Consider the following 20461-nt stretch of genomic DNA (forward strand, 5'->3'; position numbering starts at 1 on the left):
ATTATTATTATTATTATTATTATTATTATTATTATTATTATTATTATACCAAACTTAAGAATTCGGGCAGCCATGGATTAAGTTTTGGTTCTCATATTTCTAATAAAAAAATAGGGTTCTTGACGGGAAAATTTGAAAAAGCCCCAAATTTAAAAAATAGGGTTCTTGAGATGAACAAGATGATGAAAATGAAGAAGATTTTGGGTTAGATGATGATGAAGATGAATATATAGGGATTATGGGTTATATGATGAAGATGAAGATGAAGATGAAGATGAAGATTCTGGGTTAGATGATGACAATTGAAGATATAGGGGTAAAATGGTCATCTCAACTTTTTTTGGTTAGTCAACGCCGGTCAACTGACGGGAAGGGCACAGACTGCCCCGCCCAAATATCACATACGTTCAAAATGCGCAATTTCGTTTTCATGGGCTAATCCATCTCCCGCCGATATATCACAGGGAGGCAAATTGGAATTTTCTATTTTTATTATATACTAATTTTCAACTTAAAAATCACTAAGCTTATATTGTATTTTCCTTTTTAATATTTAATCCGGTCCAACTAGAACCTACAAGTATCCCCGCTCAATCCATAGAAAAATATTCATTATATATTATTAGTTTCTTTAAAAAAGATGTTAGTCAAAGCGACAAGGCATATTCTTGATCGGGTAAATTGTTTGGGCCATAGTTGTTGGTGCCGTGCCTTTGACGCTGGTACTGGATCCTTGTCTAAATTCAAAATTTAATCTTCATGTCAGATTAGTGTCTAATTGTCATTTTTTAGACAAAATGGGTGTGGTACCACACGGGGTCCGTTAATCATTCACTTGGTAAATTTTAGAATTCTGAAGTTTTATCCTATAATGGTTTGTAATAACTTCTTTGGAACTGAAAATTATGGGGTGTGTTTCCACTTCCCATTTAAATTTTAACTTTCGTAATAACGTTACATCAATTTCTATCATCGTATTTGGCAGCAATCCCAGGCATAGTTTCACTGAACTTTCACTACCACGTCATTAAAATACAAATAATACTTTTATATACATGTATAATAATAATTAATGTACATTAATAACTAAAATACATTCATATAATAATAATAATAATTAATAATAATAATAATAATACGGAGTAATAATTAAACAACGTACTTCAATATACAATAACAAATTAAAGAAAAACTAGACTTTATCATTGTGGTGAAGTGTTTCAGTATGTTTCACCAAATCCATGCAAACAAATATGTGTATTTCGCCTTTCATTATTGTATATAACTTTATTCATCAACTCCTAAAATATTAACAGGTAGACATGTAATTAATTAATTCTACATACATAATTAAAGACTTTGGAGCCTAATACCGTGTTCCCGAGTTTCATTTAAAGGAAGGAAAATAAGAGATGGAAAAAATATGTTATGTTCTCGAGTTTCATTTAAGAAAAGAAAAGGAAGGAAAATTAAAAAGAGGTGTTCCCGAGTTTCATTAAAAGAAAGAAAATGACGGGAGGAAAGAGAAAATAATTAGTAAATAAAAAAATTTGTATCATTCCAAATTGAAAAGATTCGGAATAAATTAAAATTGAAGAGAAAATGAAGATACCAAAAGAAAAGATAAAAAAAGAAAACTTTTTTCTTTTTATAAATGAACTCGAGAACACAACGTAATGGTCTTAGGGCGTCATGATAACTGATAAGATGGAGTCCCTCCTAAGTAATGAGGGTTCAAATCATAGTATAAGCAAATTTATGTAAAAGTTACGACTAAGTTATTGGTTCGAGAGTTTGTAGTTTAAAAGGTAACTAATTAAGTATAAAATTTTACATAACTTTAGTCACTTTTAGGATTAAGGAAATCATCATTTCTCATACATAAGTGTCTTTTGTTGTTTGGTAGTTGTCTTTTAATGTAAGTGTCCTTTGAAAAAAGTGATCAGGACGTTTTTCTTCAAGTTGTTAAAATAATAAAAAAGTTACAATTCTAATAAAAATTAAGTTATTAGTAAGGTCTAAAAGAAATATATGATAAAAATGTATATAATTTACCAAAAAGTAGAGGAAAGATAAGACATTTTCCTACATGGACCAACTACAATTATATATATATATGGTAAATTGGATTTCAATAAACCCAACTTATTGTCATTGACTGATAATAATTCCAGCTGGGTATATTTCCGTTGGTGGTCCGAACTTTTACAATATTTTACTCTCATTGTACCTCTAAAAAAAACTTAATGACGTTAAGTTTTATCCAAATTACAAACTACTGTTTTAAGACCTTTGATACAAAGGAAGATACGAGTCCATCGATGCATAGTGTATCTCGAAATATACCTTTCAAACGACTGAATTTTTGTTAACCGAAGTTCACACTTCTAAACTGAAGCACCGTTTCGAAGTAAGTTTTACACAAATCGACTCATATTATACTTACGATTAAAAGCCCTAAAACATCACATGTTTATAAAAAGTTTTAACGCAAGTAAAAAAATTATGATTTAAAATAGAGCAGAGGAGAGAGTGTATGATCTATGTTAAAGGATAGTATTTTATATAAAACAAAATTTAAAACTGTAAGCGTTACGCTCACATGTTTGGTGAACACCGATCGATTGATGTCATAATAATTCAATATTTTTGACACATTAAAAGCAATTTAATAGAAGCGGTTTAGGTTGTCTTTTAGGTTGATTCTCAGTTCTCACTTCTCGTTCTTCTGTGGCATATATATAAAAAATAAAATTATCTACTTCATAAAGAAAATAATATTAAAGAGATTTTGCCTAGGGAGGCCTAGGTAAGGGATTGATGACTATTACTCTATTAGATGTGGGATAAATCTTTGTATTTATTATTTTTAAATATCAAGTTTTGTCTTTTATCAACGTTAATATATTATCTGAACTAGCTGCACTGACCCCAACATAATAGGTATCGGCTGACTTAGTCGTGATTAGTTTATGCGTGTATTAGGGCATCCACAACATGAAGGTGTAAAAAACACAAAAAAAAATTATTTAGTTAGTTGTTATATCATAAAAACACCTAACAAAATCAAAATAAGACAGTGTGTGTGGATGAAACCCTTATAGGGGCGTTTTGCGTCAGATGACGCCACATCACCATAAAGTTTTTTTGGATAAAAAGAGTGTAGTGAATGGAGCCAATATAAATCATTTTCTCATTAATATTTTATTATTTTTATCTTAAAAACAAAAAGAAAATAAAGTAGCCAATCATCTTCCTTCTTTCCTCACCCATCCAGCGCTGTGTGGGGAGCGCCCCCCCCCCCCCTCCTCTTTATAGCGTCTCATGGGCGGTGTTTCCGACGCTATGCGACGCTTTGGGGCGGTGTTCCCACTACGGAGGGTCTAACAATGTGGTCCACCACATGCAAAAGAGCATGCACCATCTCTATTTTTCTAATTCTTATCAAAGAACTCATTTGAAAAACAAGACATAAAAATGACTTAATAATAACTCCTAGAAAATTATTATTGTGGATGTCCTCACTACATTAAACGCATCAAAATATTAGTATATAAAAACTTGATTTACTCAACCATATCATTATCACCACACTAATAATGTATATTGGCAATTGCTTAAGGAAGTTTCCAAAGATTTAATCTATTTGACTACATAAAAAGCTTAATTATTAACTTTTGCACCGACCTCTACAAGTTTAGGGTTTCGGTTAAAGCCAAAGATTAGACTAACATCAAAACTTATCATCTTCTTATAAACAAACATGAAAAACAAAAAAAGAAAGAAAAATCATATGGTGACTAGGCATGAATTTTGTCTAGATCCACATGGAGAAAATCACGCGTAATGCCCTTTAGTCCACAAATATCGCAAGTAAATATTATTCAAAGAGAGTTCCATTACTACAATCAAATCAAACTCTTAATAGTTAATATCATGGGTTATTCATAGTTTTTAACTTTACGTAAGCGTTAAATCTCATTTTTTACTTTTATTTCATTTCATTTAAAAGAAATGATACAACCTCGCATGACCCTACTACTTTAATTTAAAAACACTCATTAAATTATTATGTGTGAGTGTAGAAGTTTTTAAAGACCGTTAACACTTAAACCAATCTGGTCTCTAATGCCCCTAACCCATAAAAGAAGTGGTGTCCCACTCGTTAATCTTCGTCAAATAAGTTTTAATGTTGTGGACATGTATAACTATGGTTGTAAAAATCCCGAATATGTGTCCTTAATTAATCAATTAATAGTCAATTAATCTCAGTTAATCCCGATTTTTGTTAATTTCAATTAATTCCTGTTAATCACTAGTTCCATCCTATCACTAACTTTTACCGCTAACTCCTTTTATTCTAAACTTATATATAATAATCATCACGACACCAAATTTTTTAGTAACTGAAAACTCTTCTCCTCTCACCTTACCCCTTCAAGAATCCAACAGTACTCAAGAACACATCTTTCTTTTTAACTATTCAACAACTAACATTAATGTTTTTTTTTTTATTTTTTTAGAAAGGTTTAATCTTTTGATCTGGGTACAGTATTTATTTAACTAATTATTATGACATTTATGGAGTTCAAGATTTTGTGTACAAGGAAATGTTGGCCCCAGCTATTACTTCTTCTACAGGTAAACTTCCATTTTCATTTTTAATATTTTCTTCTTATACATTATATTATATATATTTTTTCCTGTTTTGGTGGTAAATCTTATTGATTGGAGATATTGAACCTGTTATGGTGTCTAATTTTCTGTAATTTGTGAAATGTTTCAAATTTAATGTTTTTTTATGCTAGAATCACTACTGTTATATAGAAAACTATTAGGGTTTGAATTGTTAGGAGTTTGAGTTAAAGTTAGTGTTTTTGGTAAGAAAAAAAATAGAGAATTTAGGGTTCTAAAAGAGTTAAACTTGTTATCTATATACTCTTTCTTGTTTTTTAGCTGAAATGATCAATATGGTTTTGTTATTTGTTTCAGATTCTATTAATATTAGTATTTTTCGACATAATTCAAGCAAAGTTTGACCAAAATCGAGTGCAACGAAAAGGGTCAGAAACGGGTAGTGAAAATATTTTATCGCATTCTTGTATTCATGATGAGATAATTGAACAAAGAAGAAAGAGACACGGGCACAAGGTTTATTCAGTAACACCACAAGTTTATCATGCTACTGATACCGAGCCTCTTCACCGCAAGGGAAGGGTATTATTGGAAATTCAAAAAGATTATGGCTTTACTAAGAATGTAAAACAGCCCATCAGAATTGATCTAAACTATGATGCTGTGGGTCATTCGCCTACTAGAGATTGTAGAAACGTTGGTGATATTGTGAAAGTAAGTTTAGTTAAACAATATGTTTAATGAAATTCTGATGCATATTTAAATGATTCTTGATTAATTTGTTTTTCTCGAAATTTGGATGCAAATCTGAATTATTTTCTTGAGTAATCCGTGTTTTTTGAATTTTTGATGCAAATTGAAATGATTTTCTTGGTTAATCTGTGTTTCTTGCAATTGTTATGCAAATTTAAATGATTTTCTTGATTAATTTGTGTTGAAATATTGATGCAAATTTATAAGATTTTCTTGATTAATTTATGTTTCTTGAAATATTGATGCAAATTCAAATGATTTTCTTTATTAGTTAGTTTTTTTTTTTAAATTGTGATGCAAAAGTTAAATGATTTTCTTGTTAATTTGTGTTTCATTTTTTCAGTTAGGTGAACCACTTGCAGCTTCTAATTTTGGTACACCGTCTTGTAATCCTCACAACGATCCTCCAATTTTTGGCGATTGTTGGTATAATTGCACTTCGGATGATATAACCGGAGAGGATAAAAGGCATCGGCTTCAACGCGTATTTTTCTTGTTTTTCATTTTTCTTCATGGGGTTTCGATAGGGGCGTAAACGAGCCAAGCTGGCTCATGAGCTACTTGAGATCCGCTCGTCAAAAGCTAGAAAACCGAGCCAAGCTTAAGCGAGCTTGAGCCTTAAAGTGGACTACGAGCCTATCATTTATATAGTGTCTATTCAATGTATTAAACAAGTATTTATAAGATATATAAACTATATAATATTTATATTATGCTGTACATAAAAAGTTATAGATAAAAAATATTTAAAATTAATTAAAATTTGTATAGATTAATTATTAATATATAAGATACGATCCGAGCTCGAGCTTGAAGAAACGGCTCACAAGCCGAGCTTGAGCTTTAGAAAAAGAGCTTGAAACAGGCCGAGCTAGAGCTCGGGCTCGGGCTCATTTACACCCCTAGTTTTTGGCAATGGATCATTATTTTGGTATTACATTTTTAATTGCTTATTTTTTTTTATTAATGTTGATGTATTGTGAGAGATCAGGCTTTAGGGCAGACAGCAGACTGGTTTAGAAGAGCTTTGGCGGTTGAACGTGTAAAGGGAAACTTGCGGTTAAGTGGTTACTCTGCTTGTGGACAAGATGGCGGTGTTCAACTTCCACGTGCATATGTTGAAGGTTTTCTTTATGTCGGTTTAGGCCTGTAAACGAGTCGAACGTTCAGGGAATGTTTCGTGAACCGTTCAATGGGAACTTCGATTATTTAATAAACAAACGATGAACAAAAAGATTTGTTCATTTAGTTAAATGAACTAATACGAGCACATGTCTCGTTCGTTCATTTATGTTTGTTAACCGTTCATTTATATTGTTTACGAGCCAACATAAACAAAAATGAACATGTACATTTTCTTGATGAATAAACATGAACAAGAAAATCCCATTCGTTTGGTGGTTCGTGTTCGATCGTTTGTTTAGTTAATGCTAAAACACGAATATGCTCAGTTCTTGTTTGTTCAGTTCGTTTACAAGCACAATTGAGATTATTACTTTTGGTCAAATTCTCGGTTTGACCCTTTTGAGATAAAAGCACAATTGAGATTATTACTTGACTAGTTCTTCTAAAATTAATATATTTATGCATTTTTTAAAATCTTTTTGCCAGAGGGTGTTGCCGATGCCGACTTGGTTCTTTTGGTGACTACAAGGCCCACCACTCTCAATACTTTAGCATGGGCGGTAGCATGTGAACGTGATCAATGGGGCCGTGCAATTGCTGGTAACTTATATCATATTCGTTTCAATTCTCAAAAGTCAAAACACACTTGTTATGTAAGAATTAGTGTTTAAAAGGTGAATGTGCAATTCATGTATTTGCAGGACATGTGAATGTAGCCCCTAGACATTTGACAGCAGAAGCAGAAACGTTACTTTCGGCTACCCTCATACATGAAGTGAGTTTGGTTGTTATCTTTTCGGATAATTTCTTATATTCTTCTACAAAAGATTATAATATCAGATAAACCCGTGTTCGTATTTTTGACATAAATATCCTTCGCTTATCTAAGGATTTAGTCATTTAGATTTTTAAGTATTTCAAATGGGCAATATGATATTATTTTAACTTGTAATATTTTAGGGGTGTATATGACATTTCCTCTTTTTTATTTTTATCTTTATTTTGTAAGACAGTTAAAAGGTATGCGGCATATCATTGAAAAAGGTTTTGAAAATTTTAATGTTGCTAGGTGATGCATGTTCTTGGATTTGACCCTCACGCGTTCACTCATTTTAGAGATGAGAGAAAAAGGCGGCGAAGCCAGGTAAAACCATTTGTTGTCCTTGTATAAGTTATAGTGTTATACACAAGTTTGACTATTGATTCATTTGGTTGACTTAGTTTGTAACATCCAAAATGGTCTAAAATGGCTTGTGATTTTAACTATGATTTTCCTTTCTTTTTTTATTATATTTTGAAGGTTACTGAAGAGACAATGGATGAAAATATTGGGAGGATTGTGACACGTGTCGTTTTGCCACACGTTATCATGCATGCACGCCATCATTATGGGGTACGTTACATCACACTCTTTTCTTTATAGTTTTAAATTATTTATTTATGAATGAGTTTATTTGGTTTAGGTTTTATCTCCAACAAGTCAAACATGAGACATATCAAATGGGTTAAACGGGCCAGAAACTCGCCTAAATCTTTGTTTTAACTCATTATTCTTAAAACTATATTATTTTTGAAACAATATAATATTTGTGATCATATTTGGTGTATGATTCTTTATAAAAAAAATAAAAGTTTTGGACAAAAAGTTTATCAGGTCAACCCGACTCATTTTGACCGCATATACCAAAAATTACCTGTTTTGCCTCTCTAATAAAACCAAACTTAAATAGACAAACAGTGAATCAGTCTTTGATTAATAATTTCTTAAAACTTATTATGTAATTTTTGTAATCATATTTCACATACTAATTAGCAATAAAAAAATTTGAACACGACCCATTTAGACCGCCAATACAAAAAAAATGACCCGTTTTGAATTGATCCATGACCCGTTTCTCTTGTCAGACATTCTCAGAGAGTTTCACCGGGCTGGAACTTGAAGACGGTGGGGGCCGTGGAACATCAGGTTGGTAATCCGAAACCAAACTCATTTTAACAACAACAATAATATAATTATAATGCTAGTAATAAAACATTTTCGTGATCATCAAAAACATGTCAGGGTCTCACTGGGAAAAGAGACTTTTAATGAACGAGATCATGACGGGTTCGGTTGACACGCGATCCGTGGTTTCAAAAATGACATTAGCTTTACTTGAGGATAGTGGTTGGTATGAGGCTAATTATAGCATGGCAGACCGTCTTGATTGGGGAAGTAACCAAGGGACCGAGTTTGTTACGGACCCGTGTAACCTTTGGAAAGGGGCTTATTATTGCAATGCAACACAAATAACGGGATGTACATATAACCGTGAAGCGGAAGGTTATTGCCCGATTGTAGATTATAGTGGCGATCTTCCTCGTTGGGCCCGCTATTTTCCGCAATCGAATAAAGGTGTGTTTGTTAATTAGTTTCAAATAAATGGCATCTATAAAACGAGCCTAGCCCGAGCTCGGCTTGTTTCAATTTTTATATTCATAGCTTGAGCTCAACTCTGCGTCTTGTTTATTATTTAATAGTTATTTATTTATTATGTGTATATAAATGTGTATATATATATATATTTGTATACAGTTAATAACTATAATTTCTTATATATAACATAATCTACTGTTAAGTTATCTTTTTATCATAATTATGTATGTAAAAAAACTTATTATGTAATGGACATTTTTTATATTAGATAAATATTATTATATTTTTGTAAAAAAAATGTCCCGTTTAAGCTCAGCTCGTTTAAGTTAACAAAGCTCGAGCTCGGAATCAGCTTGTCTATTATGTAATTATTATATGTTATTATATAAATACATAATTATTTCTGTATATGTTATAATTACATATACTTTTATATATAACATAATATTTTAAGTTATTTTTTTAATCATAACTATATATGTAAAATTATTTATTATGAAATGTATACCTTTTATATTAATAAATTTTTTTATATTTTTAGGTAAATAGCTTGTTCATGCGCGGCTCGTTTAACTTAACATAGCTCAAGCTCAGGCTTTACTTGTTTTGAGCTTACACAAGCTCGGTAGATGAAGGCTCAGGCTCATTTATTAGACGAGCTCAGTTTAAGCTTGAGCTATGATTGCGCTCGAGTTCGTTTACATCCATAATCTAAACAATCTTTTGAACCTCTTGACTTGTTGATTGCAGATGGACAGTTCATCACTGGCTGATTTTTGCACATATTTTGTACCTTATTCTGATGGTTCATGTATAGACCCTAACGGTGCACGCGAGCCCGACAAAATGTTGGGTGAAGTACGCGGAATAAACTCAAGGTAGGCCTTTCATTTCAAAATCTTGCAAAATAAAATAATATATATTTATCATAACTCTTATATTTATATTTATATTTTATTTTTTAAGGTGTATGTCCTCTTCATTAGTAAGAAATGGCTTCGTTCGGGGCTCTATGACCCAAGGAAACGGTTGTTACCAACGAAGATGTGTAAACAATACACTAGAGGTTGCGGTTGATGATATGTGGAAAATACGCCCCGAAGCTGGTGGACCGATTAAGTTTCCTGGCTTTAAAGGTACTTCTTGAACAAAAAATTTCTCGCCGGGTTGAACGGATTATGATTATTAGGGGTGTGCATGGGTTGGTCTTGTTCTCAAACCGAAACAATAACCAAAAGTTCGGTTTTTGAACTATTGATAACCGTTGGTTTGGTTTTGTTCGGTTTTGGTTTCATCATTTGGGCTTGACATTTTTTAGTCGGAAAAAATGGTCCAAAATAATGAATTGGGCCTAACTTCTATTGTTAGTTACAGATTAATTGATTATTATGCGTTTGGGCTAAAATATTTGTGTTACCCTATTTATTTAATTAATTCTTATAGGTTACTAAACTTTCAAAATTAAAAATGAAAATTCATAAATTCGGTTCGGTTTTTAGGATTTAATTACATGCAAAACTGTAACCAAATCGAAAAATCGGATTTTACGAAAACAGAAAATAGCTGTAAGTTTTTGTTTGGGTTAGGTTTTTTGGGTTACAGAGCGGGTTTTTTGGTTTTCATTACATGCAAAATCGAAACTGAACCGAAATTCAGTTTTTACGAAAATATAAAACCAATCCGTCGGTTTTGGTTTGGATTTGGTTATTTCGATTTGTTTTTTTAGATTTAATTACATGCAAAACCGAAACCAATCCCAAAATTCGGTTTTTAGGGAAACATTATACCAGACTGTTCTTTATTTTTGTTACGGATTGGTTTTCCGGTTTCATACACCCCCTAATGATTATTTTGCCAATAAATGTTTTGTTTTTTTTGTTTTTTTGTTTATTTATTTTCTTTTTCAAATTTTAGGTGAGCTTATCTGCCCGGCATATCATGAGCTCTGTAGTGCAGACCCTATTTTGACATTCGGGCAGTGTCCGAACTCATGTAACTTAAATGGTGACTGTGTTGGTGGAACATGTCATTGTCTTATCGGGTTTGATGGGCCCGATTGTAGCAAACGTAAGCATCATTTTCCATTTGTGTATTCACTTAGTCAAATGATTTTTATTCGGGTTGATTTTATTACACAATAAATTTTTTTTATCTAGGGTCCTGCCCGAGCAATTGTAGTGGAAACGGGAAGTGCTTTGAAAACGGCTTTTGTGAATGTGTAAACGGGTACACGGGAGTTGATTGCTCAACCGGTGAGTTTGATGTTCCTTTTTGGTTTTCTGTTTGGTTTCTGCCCAAAACCGACATATGAACGCCACTAGTTGTGAAAGTATGTTGGCTTTTTACGGGTTTACCCTTTTTAAAACTAAGAATTGAATCTAAGGGCAAGACGGTCACTATACATTTAAACCAATTTCTACATACGCAATGCAGCTATATGCGATGAACAATGCAGTCTTCACGGCGGGGTATGTGACAACGGTACATGTGAATTCCGGTGCTCCGACTATGCGGGCTACACCTGTCAAAACACTTCCAATATTATCGCCAACCTGGCGATTTGTAAAGACGTTTTAATAAACAATGTGTATGGGTCACATTGTGCACCGAGCGACTCGAGCATGTTGCAGCAGCTCGAGGAGGTCGTGGTCATGCCAAATTATAACCGGTTGTACCTGACCGGTGCTAGAAAAATTTTCAATATGTTTAGAGGGAGAAAATGCGATACAGCTTCTAAAAGACTAGCTTGTTGGGTAAGTTTTCTCTTTATAAAATGCATTGAAAAGATTAAAAAGTATAGATGTTGGTTTGTATGTCGGTTTAGTTAGGTTAATTCGGTTTTCTGCTCACTTTTATGTTATTTTATCTTTAACAGATATCAATACAAAAATGTGACAAAGATGGTGACAATAGATTAAGGGTGTGTCGTTCGGCATGTCAAGCATATAATAAGGCGTGTGGGGCTTCATTGGATTGCTCGGATTAAACTCTTTTTAGTGACGAAGGCGACGGGGAGGGTGAAGGTTTATGTACGGGTTGGGGTAATATGGAATCATGGTTTTGAAGTAATTGTCCGTGTTAACTCGAGTTTAGTTCATGTAAATCATAGGTAGTTCGTCTTTTACCCGAGTTAAATTGTAATTGTATTCGGGATGTTGTAGTGGTTTTGAGGTTTAGTGTATAAGTTAGGGCTAGTCATTGCACAAAGTGCAAATGGCTTTAGATTTAGGGGTTGTTTTATCCTATCCCAAAAGTTTGGATCTTTTTGGGGTTTGGATTGTTTTTTACTTTGTGAAATTATTAAAGTGGAATGCATTATATTTGGATGTTCCATAGTTTAAAAGTTGAAAAAATGAAGAGAAATTAAAATTTTTATGTGTTCCCGAGTTGAAGAGAAGAGAAAAGCGATGCATAGTATTTTGAATAATTGCTTGATGGTAATTTGGGATTTTTAATAGGTTCATTTCTTTTCTCTTCTTTTCTTTCTACTTTTGTTAAAAAAAATCTCAGATCCTTTCCTTTCTCTCGTTAAGTCATACCGGGGGAATGAATAGAAAATCGTCAAATAGCAACACCTAACAGAACAATTGGAATAAACACTCCAAAGTAGGGGTGTGTAACCAAGCTAAACTCGAACTCGGATTGTTACGAGCTAATGTCTAAAACTCTTTAGAGCAAACCAATTCAGGTTGAAATCAGATTCTGAAAGAAATAATACGAATTTTTTTTAGTCGAAACCAGTTTAGTTTGAAATCAGTTTCTAAGAGAAATAATCCGAACTAATAGGAACTTGTTCGGATCAGTTTCAAATGGATTCCAAACATTTTCAACGGCTATAAACCCAAGCTGGTTATAGACTGGTGGATAGACTCGGTTTCAAATCCAACTGGTTACGCTATTGAATACACTTCCAAACTGGTTTTTTTACCTTTACTTCAAAGCCCCTAACCAATAAAAGGATATCCAATAGAAAAGAAAGCACCAACAAGTTGGTTGTTTGTTTGTCAATGGTTTTATTATTATTAGCTCTACTTGTGGAACAAGCTCAGGGAATATGCTGGAAGGCTTTTGTTTGTGCAGGTTCTTGTCTCTTGGCCCATTGAATTTTGGATAAAAAGTCTACTAAAACTCCTTCCATTAGACTTGTTCATGATTGCACAAGTTATGTGTTAGTTGATTATTATCACTTTCCACTATTCTTTTGGCTTCATAATTCCCAAGGACAAACACCATGTGATTACCTGTGTAACATTCATTGTAGATTTGACTTATAAATGGTATGCACTTGTCTTTGTAGTCAAATTTATTTTTATAATAATCTTAATAATAATACTAACTACATCGGAGAACCTTTATAATTCAACTAAAAACATATTATTCTCTAAACAATACTTATTTTATTATCTTTTCTTCGTGTGTAGTGGCATTTTAGTTATTTCTTATATTATTTCCCCTCTTTATTATAAAAAAATATATACAGATACAGAGGCTCCAATGTGAATGCACTAATAGTCATATACTCATATAATCTATTTCTGGCCTTAACAGGTGGCGGGGTATTCCTTGTTTGTTCCATTTGAATTTTGAAGGGAAGGCACATGTTTTTGGGTACGAAGATAGGAATATTGTGACTAAACCGATTGATCCGAGTTAGTGAATGTTTACATTTAGCTCCACCCAAAATTTTCAGCCTCACTCTTAACTTTCTCCCATTGTGCGAGTATACATCGGTTAGATATACATCGGTTATGTTTCATCCCTTCAACAAGTTTAGTAAATTCTATGGTTTTATTTCACCCGTAACTTGTTCTTTATCTAGTTTTGATTTGAGTATGAGTGGTAATCAGCAAATTTCCTTTGATCACGTAAAGCTAAGAGTCGCTTGTAATTTTATTTGTTAATTATGTTTAGGCTAATCTTTTAGTTGGAGTTAAGTGCCATTTTAGTACATGTGGTTTGGCCAACTACGCAACTTTAATACATATTCTTTATTTTGTGTAAATGACTACCTCAGTTTAAAAAAACTTGCATTTTTAGTACTTTTTTTAACCCCATTAATTTTCATCCGTTAAGTCTGGGGTATTTGCGTAATTTCATTATTTAAATTAGGGGTATTTGGGTAATTTCACTATTATATATTTTGTTTTTCTTTTTCTTCCTCCTTTTCTCTCTCCCCGTCTTTAAACCCCTTCTTCTTCTTCTTCTTCTTCTTCTTCTTCTTCTTCACAAAACACTATCATTCCTCCATGTTTCAATACTTTAATCACCCGCCTCTTCAACAACGACACCGACACACCCAGCCTCGGCATCTCACCGTACCAATGGTGGTCGGACTTCCTCCACGGCATCACCGTCAACGGCCCAACGTCACTTTCTCTGGCGGATCCATCTTCGCTGCCGCCGGATACCCACAAGATGATGATGAGGGAAGGGTATTTTGGTCAGGGTATTTGCCTTCTCCGGCGAGATGATGTTGAAGTGGGTGTTGTTCATTACAGAGGAATGAAGATGAAGGAAAGGGTTCCGGAACACCAAGAACACACACACTGTGTGTGAGAGAATACACCTTTGATCTATGTTATTTTTTAAATTCTAGTACAAAACTTGTATGTATGAAATATGAAGATGAGGATGAATCTCTAGATGGCTATAATGATTGTTATTATTTGTGTGGCTATAATCATTTGTGTGGTTGAGTGTTTGAATATGGTGATGAGGATGATGATGAAGATCTGTAGATGGCTATAATGATTATTATTATCATAATTTTCTTAATATAAAAAGGAGAGAAAATAAAAGAAAAAACAAATAATAATGAAATCACATAAATACCTCGGATTTAACGGATGAAAATTGACGGGGTTAAAAAATGTACTAAAAATCAAGGTTTTTTGAAACTGAGGTAGTCATTTGCACAAAATAAAGAATAGGTACTAAAGTTGCGTAGTTGGCCAAACCACAGGTACTAAAACCACACTTAATTCCTTTTAGTTGCTAATGAGGTTTGGGTTGTTGGGCTTAACTGATTAAATATTAGTAACTAGTAAGTCTTAATTATTTACAAATTAGTAATGATTATTGGGCTAAATTTAAATAGGAGGGTACTGATGTCCAATTAGTTTAAAATTCTTGTATATATGTTAATTAATAGTTAGTGTATAGTTGATCTATGTCTGTAAATTTTAAAAATCTAAATTACTTATTCTTTCAGAGGGTACCAAAAAATTATCGCGGGTCGTCGTAAAAGTTCGATGGGGTGCGAGTCAACATTTATTGGGGGTTGTTTGGGATTTTATGACACATATACTAAAAAAACCCATGGGGTGTGGCTGACTTCCATGGCTTGGCTTTAAGTTTGCCTATGTCAGGTTTAGATTGATGTGTTGATCCTGTTTAATTAAGCATGCCGATCTGTTTACTCGCTTAGAAGCATAACCGAAAACCTCCCAACTTGTTTAGTTGTTTATAGCCCATTTAAACATTTTTGTAATTCGCCAACTCATTTATAATAAACCTATTTGATATATTTAGATCAAAGGAGTTGCATGATTATAAATATATCTAGATTAAAGTTGATGGAAAATATGTGCACATATAAAAGTTGTGTTTAGATATGACTCGAATCACTCGATCTATAAATGACACACCTTTGGGCTAATTCATCTGGTATCCATTGGTTTGAGTTGGATGTCACCCCCACGTCTACATAGATCGCCATCCGTCACCATGAATAGCTTCATTTCTTTCTGTGGAAGCTTAATGTATTTAAAAAATAAACTAAAAAATATAAAAAGTTAAGTTATTTAATTTATAGAAAAATAATAAAATAAAATAAAATAAAACGTCAAATTTTCCGTTATGGTCAACCATTAAAAACTATCATAGTCAAAGAATGACAAATGTTAAATGCTCGCACACTTTTTCCAGTCACACAATTGCAACATGCACATGTCCACCTGGCTTGTTCGATCCATACTTGTTATTACTTCTTTGACCATCACTATTGTTTGGGACCTTCGGTTCAGATTAGAATCATTATATTGAAAACTTACATTCTAAAAGTTTAAAACAAAATAAAACTAAGTAAATGTTTGCTTTTATAAATTTTTATAAGTATGGCATGTATGATAAAGTACATTGGCACATCTCATTAGGGCTTAGGATATCCCAATAGGAATTAACAAGCTTGTTAACTCATTCCTATCTTATCCACATATGCATGGTGTAGTTAGGTTAAAAAGACCATAAAATGACTTTAAAAGACGTTGATATAAGTTTGGGTAATTATATACATATGCTATGTAATTATTAATATACTTGCTGATTATAATGTTACGTAATTAGATACGCAGTTTGCATAGTTATATGGTGTAGTCATATACTTTATACAAAAAGAACTTCGTATAAATTAATCATCTAGTTCAAACAAGTATTAATCTTCTAGACCTAACAAAGTCAAGCTTTGGGTCTCTAAAACTTAAATATTGTGTTAGGAATCATTGTGAACATACAGTACTACTTTCAGCACAATTACTTCTTTAAATTATTTTATTTCTCGACTAAAACTTTCATTTATTTGTAATTTAGCGCATGGTTCCTATCCATTAGAAGCTTCTTTGTTTATGTTCAAACATTCACTTTTCGAATAACCGGGAAAAATAATTAGCATTATATAGTACACTTACAAGCTATATTGTTTAATAGTGAAGAGTAAAAAGAAGGAAAATTGGATTTTAATAATCCCAACTTAATGCAGTTGGCCGATAATAATCCCAACTTTGAAAATAACTGCCACTGATCCCAACTTTCACACTATTTGTTTTCATTGGACCTCCGTTAAAAAAAACTTAATGACGTTAAGTTTTTTCCAAATTTCAAAATTATATTTTAGGGCTTTTGATCGGAATAAGGATACGAGTCGATTGATGTAAAACTTGCCATCAAACGGTGGTCCAAACGGCTAAAGGATGCTTCAATTCCGATGTTTAAACTTTTAATTAACAAAAATCAAACTGTTTAAAGCGCCATTTCGAGTTAAGTTTTATATCTGTCGATTCATATTCTCATTCCGATCAAAAGCCCTAAAATATTAATCTGAAATTAAAAAAAAACTTAACGTCGTTAAAATTTTTTTAACGGAGGTCCAACAAAAACAAATAGTTTGAAAGTTGGGACCAGTGACAGCTACTTTTAAAGTTGGGATTGTTATCGGCCAACTGGACTAAGTTGGGATTATTAAAATCCAAATTTCCTACAAAGAAAAAAAAACTATAAAAAAAAACTTTTGAATTTAAACTACTTTTAAATGGCAAAGAATAAGGGCAAACATGTTTTTATTTTATTAAGTGTTTAGATAAGATTAAATCCTTATCCTCTTCATATAATTCTTTTTATACCTTGTTGTTTGTATCACAAAATTTTAATTTCATGTGTAGAATAATGAAAAAGTTTTTGAGCCAAAACGAATCATTTGCCATAATTTAATAGGAAAGTCCTATTTACATGTGTGTAGAATAATGAAAAATTAAGGTCAATCTAGAAGAATGATTTTTTCTTTTAATCATACGTGTCCTATAAAACCTTGAACCTTCTCTATGGACTTATTTAATGGGATCATCTTTTAACTTCGGATAATTTAGTTTAGAGTTACATATGCATATGGTTTATCTAGTTTGCCATGAGTGATATGTTTTGTGACTAAACTTAACATGTGATTTCTGTTTTAAAATAATTTTGTGTATTTTTATCATAAACTGACTCCATATGCCTTGTACGTAAGGGTATTTTGACGATTCATAGTAGTTCTCTTATTTTCAATGAATAAAAATAATATTAAGAATGATCAAAATTCTCGCATATATATAAAGCACGTCGGGTCTTTTATTTAGTTTAAAGTAAACAAAAGCTAGTGTTAATACCTATAAGTGTTACAAAATTGAAACCACATATTTCAAACTTGTTATTTCTCAAAATCAAACCCGAAATATGTTACTTTTGAATAGTGAGCCATTTCTACAATGTTTCACTACCGTTATAACCGTTTTAGAGAAACAAATAGTTAAACGGTGAAATAGTTTAGCAATTTCTTATTTAAACCTTTTTGTTGTAGCTACGTACTCGAAATTAAATTAACACTTAAGAACACTAATTTATTATAATACTGTAATTATTAATGCTTAAAAGGTTAAATACTTAAATAACTTCTAGCTCTTATAGAAAATCACATCCAAAACCTACAACCTTACCGGTTTATGTATGTTTGGCAAAACTAACATATAGTTGTAGCTTTATAGATCGTGCAATTTAATATTTTTTCCTTCTTTACTTTTCATTTTGTTTTTATCTAAAACTTTCATCTTTAACAAGTTTGTCAAAAAACAATTTTCATTTTTAACCCCAACTATATTTCACTTTCAACTTTTGTTCAGAATACTTTTCATTTTTTTACAAAATTTCTGTTCAACGTTTTAGTTACAATTTTGTGAGTTAACATGCTGCAACGTGTGTGTGTGGTTCAACGTTTTTAAGTTTATTTTTCTCCGGTCAACAAACCCGTCACAACATGTTAGTCCTAAGTCGACTTAGTTTTAATTTTCTATGTTTTACGTTTTTGTCTAAATTTTGTGTGTTAACACTCCGCAAGGAGCATGCGTGGTTAAACGTTTTTAAATCCACTTTTTATTCGGTTTAACAGTCCCCCGTCGCAAAGCACGGTAACACCCTCTTCAACATATGGTTCAATAAAGCATTTCAACACTACTTTTTTATGGTTTTACGTCCTCCGTTGTAGTGCGGGGACTTAATACTAGTATAAAACAAACTTTAGAAATTGAAAAAGAACATTAGGTATTAATCCAGTAGACCTATAAAAGTCAAAGTTAGGCCCCTTAAAACATAATAATTGTGAGGTTTTATATGCCATTTTGTATTATTTGTCTTAATTTATATATTAAATGAACCTCTAGGCTCTAGAACCAACTCTAAAATAATCGAGACGCCCAAACTTGGCTAAAGCCTGTTCAAGTCAAGCCTTTATTAAGCTCAATCTCAACCTCAGACGTTCAGCTCAAACTCAAGCTTTTACAGACCGAGCTTTTATTAAATTTGAGTATAAACAACATGCTCGAAAAGATAACGAGTTAGGCTTGTGTATCTAAAGGGTTTGACTTGAGCTCCTATCTAGCTTCATGCCTTCATCCAGATTTATGTGTGTGTATACTGTATAAGTAATATGTATACATGGACACTTGTAAATAGTTAATTTCATTAGTTCTAAAACTTCTTAAAGGGTTTCTAACTGTTACTTATATATGATGTCATATTCTAAATTTAAGTTTACACAATTTAAGTTGGGATGTTGCTTTTAGTGAAAGATGAAGTCATAGGCGTTTGGTTGCTCGGGTGCCATTTTCACGGCCCTGTGGGATGTCAACATTAGACGGTGATAGAAACACTTAAATACCTATGTTATATAGTTTTATCAATATATTACAATACTAGGTTAGAACCCGTGTATTACACGGGATGGTAATAAACCATAAACAACTAAAAAATAAATATAATAATATAAATACTTGAAACAATCTTACTTTTGTTTTAGTGAATTTATTTAAAAGTTGTTCATGAATATTAATAGTCAACTGAGACGACTCTAGAACTATTTGACAATATTCTTTTCTCGTTAAATCTTTCAACTTAAAACACTTGACACTATGACAAACCCAAAATAGAAAAACATATAATCTAAAAATGAATAAATACCCAAAATAGAAAAACATATAATCTAAAAATGAATAAATATTGAATAACTGGTCTAAAAGCAAGTATTTAAAACATAAAATTGATATAATATGAAGCTTATGATAATAAGGACGACTTGTCAAAATTGGTATGATCTAACCATATATGATATAAGTAATATACTACAGGAAACAAATGAACCAAGTGTCACAATATATGAAACAATGATGTGTATTAATTACCCTGGTTAAATCATTAAAAAAAATCAATTGATCATAAGGCCATGGGTATACTCTAACTCATCTTAACTCCATAACATCACTCATTTATCTCTCTTTCATTCCAAGTCACCCAAAGAAAATAGTTTAATCCTTTTAACTTATCTCATCCCTACTAATTATTAATTTAGTATATTGTTCTTTGCCTTTTAACTCGTTAAAAGCATAATCAAAGGCTCTTTTTTAACAAAATTAGCACAAATGAGGAGTGGTTTAATTCATGTTTTTTAATTTCATGTCATTTTAACGTATGTTGGGGTTAGAGTATACCCCATGGCCTAACAAACCATTTTTAGAAGTTTGTTATATTAATGACTTAGAAAGCTACTATTGAAAATTAAAGGCAAAATAAATACTACTAAAATGCAAACATTGCGACGACTTGAAAAATATGATGATATGTTATACAAAGATAATTACAAAGATTAGTTATACTAACATATTCCTATCCTAATTCAATATTGATACATAAACAAAAATAACAGCAATCAACTTGAACAAATCCATTCCATCG

General features: G+C 32.0%; 1 pseudogene across 1 annotated transcript; it reads left to right on the forward strand.

Annotated features, from left to right (window-relative positions):
* Positions 1-4550: 4550 nt before the first annotated feature.
* LOC143602897 (uncharacterized) lies at positions 4551-12237 on the forward strand (annotated as a pseudogene). The gene is made up of 16 exons (XR_013147939.1): positions 4551-4641; positions 4993-5349; positions 5732-5872; positions 6380-6512; positions 7000-7113; positions 7215-7288; positions 7583-7657; positions 7814-7906; positions 8419-8479; positions 8576-8910; positions 9680-9807; positions 9896-10065; positions 10844-10996; positions 11086-11181; positions 11363-11682; positions 11805-12237. The product of XR_013147939.1 is annotated as an uncharacterized LOC143602897 (transcript).
* Positions 12238-20461: the final 8224 nt, after the last annotated feature.

Source organism: Bidens hawaiensis, unplaced genomic scaffold, assembly GCF_021521415.1.
Source record: "Bidens hawaiensis isolate Kalapana, Puna unplaced genomic scaffold, B.hawaiensis_p1.1 tig00060050_1, whole genome shotgun sequence".
Lineage (NCBI taxonomy): Eukaryota > Viridiplantae > Streptophyta > Magnoliopsida > Asterales > Asteraceae > Bidens > Bidens hawaiensis.